Below are 12,016 nucleotides of genomic sequence, written 5' to 3' on the forward strand. Positions count from 1 at the left end.
TCATGAGTGTTTTGAAAAGCTAAGAAAGTTTCCTTTCAGAAGATTTAGTCGCCACTGTAAGATTTTTTTAATCGTATTAAATCCGTTTTAAAATGGTCCCAAAAATTGACGAAAATGTTTCGAGTGTAATAATTTGGCCACCCTCTGTGCTAGCTAGAAAATATTGCGCGATTGTTGACTAGGTATTAGGGGCTGGATATCGTGGCCAAAGTGAATTCGATGTTAACAGTTTTATCAATCGTGTAATTATGAAAATGACGCGCACTGGGTGGATTTCTGGACGATGCAATCAATATTTACAGTAACTTAGTTAAAAGAAAAAAGGGTACACTTCGTAAATCAGGAAGTATCTCATATTCAAGAAATCTGAAAGCGAAATTAGTGGCACAAAATTTTGTATCCACGCTTACGTACATAAAGTATTAAAATGAAAGAAACGGTTGATACTTTATTTATTATGCAGGGCGTCCCATAATGTGTGCGCCCATTTCAGGGATGGCTGAATTCAGCATTTAAAAATAATAAAAAAAGGTCCTATAAACATATATCATGTTCGACTTTCTTTACGAGTTATATTGCGTTTCGCGTTGTAAGAATTCTTTCCATAAACGAAGTTCAAATGTTCCACTAGAGTCTAGAGAATTGAAGAAGTTATCCAGCAAATCCGAGTAACACCTATCAATATCGAGAAAGCAACAATATTATTATTATTATTATTATTATTATTATTATTATTATTATTATTATTATTATTGTTGTTGTTGTTGTTGTTGTTCTTATTATTATTATTATTATTATTATTATTATTATTATTATTATTATTATTCGTCTTTATTACTTGAAAACATACAAAGAACAGTAATACATAAAGAACAGCGAAGTAAAAGGCGTGGTTGCAATACGATACTGTTAGAAGCCTAACCGTGACTAAATAACTAAAACTAAAACTAAAACTAGGAAAGAAAAATTAAGAGAAAAAAATATTATGGCGCATTAAGATAGAAAAGCATAAACGTAGATGGACAGACAGGGAAGAAACAAGGAAAAGAAGGAATATAGAAGTGACTTAGGAATAGTGTAGAAATATATATATTTATCGTGGAGCTTTACATTTAACATCAGGAAATGAATTTAGCCCTCGAATATCAGGTGGAAGGGAATTACAATAGTCAGCGCAAATAGGCAAAGGAGGATTCAAATTTAGATTTCGAGTGTGCCGGTATGGAAAGGAGACTTTGACGTCGAGTAGAAAGAGAATTAGGCCCGCGGTAAGAAAGATTGTTGCGAAGAATATTATGGAGATAAAGCTGGAGAAATATCAATGACAAAACGTCCACTGGCACGTATTAAGATGCGAGGCGATAATTCTCAACAATTATTGAAGAGGCAACCTTACACCCTAAAATTGTAACTCGTGAACAACTCTTTTCTGTTATTTACAAGTGTCGAGTCCATCGCTGAAGTAGGTCCCGCATAGGTATTACGGGACACCCTCTGTGGTGTACGTGGTACGTGCACACTTTTTGGACGAAAATTGCAACCCGCCCTTCGCTGTATCTGGCTACTCCATGCGGCCGTCGTTAATTCGTGTGTCGCGGAGCGTTTCAAAGTCGCCTCGTTACAAGGGAGCAATATTGGAAAGTGCCACAGCAGCCAACAAAGAAATCGATAACCTGTATTCTCACAAGGTACAGAATCCATTAGGCCGCTTATAAACGTGACAAGATGCAACGGCACGTACGCAAAAAAGAACATCAATAAGTGGTGTATTGATTTCGCCGGAAACTATGGCGATTATTCGAACCTTAAACTTGATTTTCTGTGGAATAAACCATGAACTGGAACTGGATAAAGTACCCTCAGAAATGGACCAATATATGTACCTAACAATATTTTGCGAGTACTGCGCGATGACTGCAAAATTAATGTAGATTAAATATGAGGTATTTTATGGTTGCTTAGGAGTTTATTATTCTTTATCAAAATTAGGCGTATTAAGTTCTTATGACTGTTTTTACGAAGAATTGTAGAAATTTATATTTTATTATTGTTGAAGTTTTATTTAAAAAAAACTGTCGAATGCAAAGCATAGTCAAAGCATCTACGGAAATGTTATTAAAAATTATACTCCTATAACATTTGAGTATCTATAAATACTGAGATAATTTTTGCAAGGAGATAATGGAAGGAATTTGAACCATTTAATTACGCTTCGAGTGAAAATACAATTTACAGTCTATGAATTTTTCATAAATACGAAGCTGCAAATTTCGTTATTCATTAACTGTGTAGGTAATTTAAATAATTATCATGTTAAAGAAATTCAAACAGTTATTTAGAAATGAGTATGCATACATAAGAGCATAATTTAGGGCTGACAAATATGCGTAATGAGTTAATGTTTAAAAAAGAAAAAAGCAGACAAATTTTGGAAAGGCATTGTGAGGGAGTTAAGGGGTTATATCTAGTCAGGCGGCCGAAAAGAGGCGAATGTTTGTGAATTTTTTTTGAAAAAGCGGGAGCATATATTCTTACAGAACTTTTTGCGCTTAAAAGAGCAACATTTAGAGAACATTTGGTAATTTTTTCGTAGAAAAATATTTACGTTTATAATAAAATAACAAGCGACATCCAAGAAGCATTTTTAAAAATTTGGTTTTGCGGTGAGCACTGCCATTCGGAACCAGATTAACTAAAATCAAAAAACAAAAAAGATTTCGTTAGTATATTAATGTATCCTCAGGTTTACGGACAGAATTTTCCGAAATATTAGTTTTAAAAAAATGGCGGCTATTTACAGTTGAAATCCTGATTTCTTTCGCGTGATTTTTGCACAAAAAAATGCTTCTTGGATGTCGGTTGTTATTTTATTATAAACTTAAATATTTTTCTACAAAAAAATTACCAAATGTTCTTTAAATGTTGCTCTTTTAAGCGCAAGAAGTTTTGTAAAAATATACGCTTCCGTTTCTCCAAAAAAAATTCACGAATATTCGCCTCTTTTCGGCCGCCTGACTAGGTATAACCCCTTAACGAGACACATTTCCAAACAAAAATCAACATCAATTATTTTATGACAGAAAACTCATTTTTAATGAATATTAATTAATTAAATTATATTTATTCAGGCTATCATGGAGACTGTATAAGAGAATGTGAATAATACGATCATGTTTTTTCATATATTCGGTAAATAGTAAATAGCATATCATACAGATGCCCATAAGTGTGCAGCTTTTACAAAAGGCATGAGAAATATTCTTCTGGATTCATCAAATGCATGACCATTGTCGTAGCCACGCGATTTTTATAGCGTAGGTATAACAAAAGAACGTGCACAATCTTTGACCGTCAAAAGGTGATTATATAGATTTTTACTCGCGACAAAGAAAGAAAACTATGCGAACACTAGGGTGTATGTATCCCTTTGCGCAATGTCAATTTCCTAGGAGGGTTCTTGGAACATAGAACTCCTTTATTTCTGTATCTTCCTCGCCGTATTTATCTATCTTTGTTTCTCTCTGAGGTCAATTTATTTGTACCAATTGTCGACGAGGATACCGAATTCCTATCATTTAACAGAATTACCAGGTTCATCTACAGACAATTACAGAACAGATGATTTGTACCATCATGGAAGTATTAAATCACAGAATCATTTGTAAACCTCTTACTAACGCAACATGTAAATACGTAGTAAGTAAGTAACAAAAACTTTATTTCCGTAAAATTATTTTATATATTCGACACTACGTCGTTCTTTGATTAGAGATTTCGTTACTTTCTTTTATCAGCTATCATAATAAATATATTATCATACAATTTTTCCAGGACTAAGGTGATTGTCCCAATTTCTGCTGATTTAAGAGATAACTCGTCGAAAAGAAGGTGTACAAAATTTTTTTGTGATCAAAATTTCAGGAGTAACTGATTAATTCTTTAATAATAAATCAACCAATTCAAAAACTATTTAAGAAAGATATTTCAAGATGTTTAACTATTAGTAATTTTTAATTAAATAGCGATGTATGTATTGCCCTAAGCTCGTGCAACACTCGCGTAAATGTTTAAATAATTTAGAATTATTTTCTTGCAACTATAGTACAAACGTGACGCATATAATAAGAAAAATACGAAATGAGCAGAAATGGGGACATGAGCAGAAATTGGGACAATCACCTTAACACGTTTATGTTTTCTGGAAAAAATGAAACTCCTTCCGACCTACGAAATTTATAATCTTCTTAGGTATCCTTGAAATTCCACAACCAAATTCTTCAATTCTCTATTGAACAGTAATATCACTGGTGAATAATTTTAACCCTTAACTGGTACACTGTTTTTGGCAAACGTGGCTGGTATACTGGGGTCGTGGCAGACCCCAAATAAAAAAGGACACAGAAATTTGTAAAGTCGACCCTGAATCAACCTCTATGAATATTTTGTTCTTAGGTAATGTGTAAAATAATAGAAACCTAGAAAGTTAAGCTATTATTATAAAATTAATTAGAAAAACAGTTTACAAGCTTAGGCAACCAAAAATTTTGCAGCGAACTTTGCGTGCCTGGGGTCACGAGCGACCCCAAGACACCAGTTAAGGGTTAAAAAAACATTCCTATACATCCACGAGATTCTTAATTTTAAATGAAGAAGAAGTAAATTCGATGAAATAAATCCAAATACAAATGTCAGCGGAATTTGTTTATCGGTATTTAATTGGGGAAGCATATTAGCAGCAGTAAGTTCTCTTTGAACTACCAGACAGGCCTACTTCTCGCATTAAAAGCACAACCACGACACGCAACGTGAACAGCGCATTATTAAATTTGCCCGTATAACGTTACTCATTATAAAGTTTCGAAAGTTATCACTGCTGGATCAGCGGGGGAAAAAAGCGACGAATACTTTGCCTCAGAGAGAAAATACGTGTTCAATGATAAGGAAGAAAATGAATATGTAACACGCCGTCACATTGTGCACGATTGCCCAACTGCAGCAGTATAAACTGCATTCGGATTTGTATCGCCATGCAATAAGCATTCAAATATTCTCAATGTGCACAGGTACATTGGGAGAAATGGGGGTGTTGTTGAAACTCGCTAGCCCGGCGAGAGTTTCTTTTATATTTTATATGAATCCCTCGTGTTAGCACCGAAATTCGCGAATTAAAAAAATTGATCGCAAAACATATTCCCGCATGACGATCGTGTACAATGTGAGCATACTCTTATTAACCAGAAATAAGGTTGACCGACAAGTTAGGTAAGAGACCAGCGCCTTCGCGGTTCAATCATCATGTTGCGTATAAACTTTATAGAGGAGATTCAATTGACAGTGTTTGTTATTGTTGTATTCCGCATGAAAGATGAGGGTTTCATTGAAAAACCGCTAGAAATTAGACACGAATTTTAGCGGTAGTAATAGTGGCTGAGGGAATGATGAAATGAGTGGAAGGTTTATAAAAAAAACAAACTTCATTAAGTTGTCTAATGGTTTGTCTCAGAAAACGATTCCTTGAAGCATAAAGAATGTAATATGGCATGTGAAAAGCTTTCCGAATATATGCAGCGTGTTTCGTTACCGCTGACACTGTTTTAACAATGGATTCAACATTGGAAAACAATAAGCCAAGCTTGCATAAACATATGACCTACTTAAGCTTCCTTCGAAGTTATAGCTGATTTTATGTTTCACCATTTTATGCACGTGTATCTTGGCAGTAACTACCCAACATAGACTGTACATCGTACATCAGACTATTTAAATAATATACAGCTGCTTTTAAATAAGTATGCCTTGTCACTAGGAAACGAAGGATAGAATTTTGATACGTATAGATCTTGTTAAGAGAACATCCTGAGGCAAACCTAAGATAATTTGAATTGTCCTAGAAATGGAATTAATTTAGTGGACCAGAAAAACTCGGGATTAACAATTGCGTCATATGTTTATATGAACGTTATATCTTCCTAGTGCTGAATTCATAGTTAAAGCGAATATCACCGATAATGAAACAACTAGTGTACGTTTTTTCAAATTTATTTTAAAGCGCGATGTCGCATCTACAATAGAACATCAAAGTGGAGGATGCCATTTAAGTGTCTCAGTACGTGCGTAACATTCATAAAAATAGATGAAAGTGTAAAATCGTTATGACACGTCACGTGCGAACATATGGTCTGCTATCACTATAATCGGAACAAAATCGATTCGCCCCAGGAGGCCTCTTTCACTGTACTATGTTTTGCCTCGAGCACAACTGTTACTTCACGTCAACTTACCGCTGCCCACTCGATTAACAGCGCGCATAAATTAACAGTGCGCTACACAACCGCGACGTTGCTCCAAGGTTGCAGCAATATTCCTATGCCCGCCCCGTCCAATATTGCACGGCAACGTTGGAGCAATATTGCGCTGCAACCATGCAACATCGCAAGGTTGCTGCAACGTTCCTGCAACGAAGTGTGCTCTATGGGTATAGGTATACCATGTAATAGTGGGGTTTATATGCATAGTTTAATAGAAGGGGTGGGAAACCAAGGTTTTTATGGGAGATCTTTGCTTGCGACCCAAAATAACTACATTGACACTGGATGACCTGCCAAATCTGATCTTAAATCTGCCAAATCTGATCTTAAATCTGCCAAATCTAATCATGACCATCTCGACATATAATGCAGCTCTCTTCAGTTTGAGCATGCATACTAGAAGACCTCACTACTATTCGACACACCTATATACCAAGCAATAGTGAAGTTGCTGGCAGAATTTAAATATATAGGACACGCTTGGTTCACCAGGTTTTGTTTCAGAATAAGAATTGTAAACCTCCCTATTACTATAGATATGCCTCTACCTACTATATAGTTTCCACAAAAAAGGAAGAGATAATGCTGAGCTTATACGGACCAGTTTAGAAGCCCACAGCAACCACAATTACGTGGTACAGTTTTTTGGCGTCGATACAAAAGCGACAGCCCAACCACTGTTTTGTGGTTGTAGTGGGCTTCTAAAGCGGTCCGCCTGAGCTCAGCCTAAAGAGGCAAAATAGCGAAACATGGTAGGGGTAGTTTCTGAGTGAGTGAGACGGTCAGCTGATATTGTTCATAAAGTTTCTTAGCGTCTTTCCTATTTTTATTTTCAAAATTGTTGTCATACCATTTCCTCTGATTACATAACCACACAGTGGTAGTCTACGTACATAGTCGCCGATGAATTTTATCTAAGTGAAATATTCCACAAATAAAATATAAGTCGCCTGCGTTTTAGAGCAGAAATTCGTACATTATTTCAGTAGAATTAATTTGCGCACCAATAGGGCGTTCATAAATTATGGGTACAAACTTTACATACTGGTAGAATTCATTGAAATAAATGTAGATGTTTAATTAATCGCTTTAAAGATATTGAATTTTATTTCGTAGAAATAAGTTGAATATTTACTTGACTGTAATTTAGTTTTTCAATTTCTACGAAGCTCGCTGAGAAAATGTGAAAAAAGCGTGCATTTGTTATAAAAAGCTTATTGCGTTTAATACAGTACGTGCAATCTTATAATTATTCACGTAGAAATTAAGAAGCTCAAAATTTTTTGAAAACATAGAAGAAGCTAACATTTACTTTCCGTAAGTTTTGTACCTATAATTTATAAACACCTTGTGTATTCATCGGAGGATTTTTTGAATCTCTCTATATTATGCACTTCTAAAATCATAATTTACAAATGCTCTGTATTCTGTAGGATTTTTTATACTACACTTCACTGTTTCACATCCACAAAATAATGTTATAAAAGTTGTATTCACCTTGAGAGGTGAATACATCTTGTATTCGTCGTGAAAGCGCATAAATTTTCTTTTTTCTTTTGTGACGAACCACGATGGCGCTGTATTAAATGTTGCATGAAATGAGTATTAAGAAAATCTGTATGAAATTGTTATTACACAGAATGATCGCGGATTTTTTAATGATTTGTAAGAAATCCGCCACAATGTGAAACTATGCGCACGGCACATTAGATGTGTATGGTAAGGAAGCATTTGCTCGATTCACGATAATTGGAAAATGTCCTCGGAGGTGGCTGCTTTCTTCTGAAACAAGCAACTCCCCGGTAAGTCACCGTAGAAACTGTATACGTTACACGCGACTTCGTATTGCGAAAGTGAAATTACGTGTGAAAACAAAATCAAGTGCCTACATCATTTCCAATTCACATTTACTTTCCGAGACTTGCGACATTGTGTTGCCACAGATGTGTTTATCAGCCCCCGTCGCTGGATGCTTAGTTTCGTATGAAAATTGTACAGAGTAAAAGAATTCTTACCGTAACCGTCTCGTGTGTAATAAATCCTAATCGTAAAGAAGAAAAAAAAACTGAGAATTTCGTATAAAAGAACAAAATGCACAAAACGAGCTGTACCTTCCTTTTGCGCAAAACACAGAAAGCACACGAGAATATATGTATATTGTATACATTAATTCATAATATACTTTACAGTTATGCGAATGTTGCATTATCTGTCTGTTTGTTCTATGCAGGTCCAAATGTACTATTGTATCCGATGGAGTATTATATATTTAAAAAATATATACGCACATATATGCATATACATATGTATATGTATGTATGTGCACAAAGGTACCGTATGTTTTTAATCTCCTTTCAGGCACGTATTTCGGTGCATATACTTAATCTTTAATGTCTAAAGCCGGATACGCATTTGTTACCGCACCGCGTTTCGTTACCGCGACCTGTTACCTAGCTGACCGGCCCACAGAGTCGTGGCACGTGTTCAAAGAGCAAAAATTTGTGTTTTGAAATGTACAGTAAACCCCCCTATAACGCGGTACTCTCATAACACAGTTTTCATATAACGCGGAGCAAAAATTGCGACAGTCCTCCTACCTATAACGCGATACAGTAAATCCTCGTTACCAGCCCGTTTCTACCATGCGTTAAGAGCTCGGCGACTATCCCCACCATTTCTTGGAATCCTTCGGGCGAGAGTGAGAAAACCCAATGAGCGAGCGAGAGGAAACGAAAGAGTCGACGGCAACTTCGTGTCAACTGTTTCGTTTCCTCTCGCTCGCTTATTGGGTTTTCTCACTCACGCCATTGGCCGCGCGGAGTAGCGTCCACTGTGGACGGTCCACACGCGTTAAGAACCCGCCGCCAGCCCCGTTCGTCGGGCTGGTAACGAGTATTTACTGTACTCTCATAATGCGGTTCCCATATAACGCGGTTCGAATTAATATGATTTGTACTATGTAATTCTGAGTTTCTTATAACGCGGTACAAATTAATCGCGGTATAGGAGGGTTGACTGTATTTCATTTCATGGAATCGATAGTAAACAGTCCTCCGACATAAGAACATCATATCTTAGTAACATAAATAACGGATTTAAGGTTAGTAATTACATTCAAAATCGAATGATCAAACGCAAGCTGCCACAGACTACACATAGGAAATATTTACCCACTGCGTTTTTGTTGTATTTATAAGTTTTTTTCTTTATTTTTTTTTTAAATAAGCAAAATATATCCTTCTTTCGTTTTATTAATTAAAAATTCTTGCAGTTAAAGATATGGATACGTACCAGTGGCTCAAATTTTTTTTTGTCGCATCTTTTTAAATTCTGGAGAGACTTAAAAAAAAAACATATCGGTTCCTTCACTTTTTTACTAAAATTAGTTATTTTTATGCCCTTTAATTTGGTATAAATTTTATCTGCTCCTGAGTGCTCCCACATAAGAAAAAGTACACATAATGAAACGAAAAATCTAGACAAATCTGTGCTAGAATATTTATCGTTAAAAGACACTGAGCTTTGAATTCCTTCGGATTCAACTGATAGTGATGAAGATGTATAATAAGAATGAATAATTTAAAATTTATTATCAATGCGAATTATATAAAAAAATAATTTTATTTTTTTAAAATTGTTTCATATGTTGGTTATTAATTTGTGTTTAAATGTATTTAAAATATACATATTTTATTTGTTTTACTTTTATTATGTTCAAAAATATATTTTAATGAATTATTTTATATTAAAAATTATTTTTTGTGTATAAATATGATTAACATATCAATTACATGTAAATAACTGTATATTAATGGAAAATTGATTTTTTTTCTATATACTCGTTACACCGTGCGGTCGTGGTAACAAATGTAAACCATGTTCTGTTACTGCATACTGTGACTCGTTACTTGTTTTGGCCGTTCCGATACAACTGGACCGCGATGAAGCAACGTTGGAATGTAATGGGTGCGGGTAATAGGAAACAGATTAAATTCAGAAACGGACCCTGCACCGACCCTCGTTACCACTAAAGGAAGTAACGCGGTTACGGGACACGGTGCGGTAACAAATGTGTACCCAGCTTAACAGGTCATACTATAGAGTCCAGTGAAATTAGGATCTGTCTACGGAATAATTCCCAGCGAGCAACATTTTCGCATGGGCCTTTATTTCGTCGTTTTAAACAATATGTCAAAAGTCCCCATCGATTCGACATCCGCTAAAAATTTTACAGAAGATTGAACGTAAAAAAAAAACTGTTTTCGCGAATATCTCATTAGCTATCAATTTTACGACAAAAACAGTTATTATAAAATTTGTAGCTTAAGTAATTCTGTACAAAAAAGGTTAGATGAGTTTTTTCGTAGAAGTAATCATTTTCATGTATGACGGCTTAAAAAGCTTCACCCCTCGTAATGTTGACAAGGGAAGTTCCCGAACCCGGAAATTCACAAAATTATGAAACTTTGTGGATATGTAGAGGACGTCCTCCTGATTACAACGCAATTTTATTTGCTGCCCAAATTCACTCCAGAAGGGTGCAATAATTGACCCCTGAAAAATTTTCGATTTTGCTTCATTACTCACGAACTGTAGAAGATAGAGAAAACGTTTTCAGGAAAAAGTTACTTCTTTTAATTAGGACTATCATTTGGTAACTTATAGTCCCTACAGTTCTTACAGTTTGCGAGTTGTCACACAAAATCGGAAAATTTTCAGAGGTCAATTTTATTGCACCCTCTTGAGGTGAATTTGGACAGCAATCAAAATTACATTGTATTCGGGAGGACGTCCTCTACATATTCACAAAGTTTCATAATTTTTTTAATGTCGGTGTTCGGGATCTTCCCTTGTCAAATGTATAAGGGTTGAAACTTGTTAACCCGTCATACATGAAAATGTTTACTCCTACGAAAAAACTCATTCAACCTTTTTTGTAGAGAATTTCCTAAGCTATAAATTTCATAATAACTATTTTTGTCGTAAAATTGTTAGTTAACCAGATATTCGCGAAAAACAGATCGTTTTTATTCAACCCTCTGTACAATTTTTAGCGGATGTCGGATCGATGGACACTTTTGACATATTATTCAAAACGACGAAATAAAGGCCCATGCCTAAATTTAGCTTACTGGGAATTATTCCGTAGATTGGCCATATTTCCGTCTAATTTCACTGGACTAATAAGCAAATTTTGCTTGAAGAAGGCTTTTTGCATGAAAACAACAATGCTTACCCAGATAGCAAACTATGTCTGTTATGTTTGGTTGATTCTTATAGAACTATCTCCGGCTCTATCAGAAACAACCAATCGAAGTCATTTTCTGGCACCAGCGCAGAACCAGCGCGAGATACCGAATTCGCTATTACAATACACACGTTCTCAATCATTCTCATGTAAACGCGTCGTTCACATTTGGATTCATATAAACTACGCATAATGAATGGAATACAGCGCGCCTGCTGGCCATCGCAGGTATCATACATTTTAAATTCCCTGAAATGAAACAGTAACGAATCATTTGGAAGTGGTTCCAGGTACAGTGAGCAAAATAATCACGCGCAACATGACTGATACACGGATTGGGAAAAGGAAAAATATCAGCACATACAAGTATTTCTTCGCGTTAGGTAAGTGCCTAATGATTCAGTGAAATATATCAATGTTCAGCAATGTTTATGGTAATGAATTTTGTTAAGCTTTCTTT

This window comes from Andrena cerasifolii, chromosome 11 (genome assembly GCF_050908995.1).
Source record: "Andrena cerasifolii isolate SP2316 chromosome 11, iyAndCera1_principal, whole genome shotgun sequence".
Taxonomy (NCBI): Eukaryota; Metazoa; Arthropoda; class Insecta; order Hymenoptera; family Andrenidae; genus Andrena; species Andrena cerasifolii.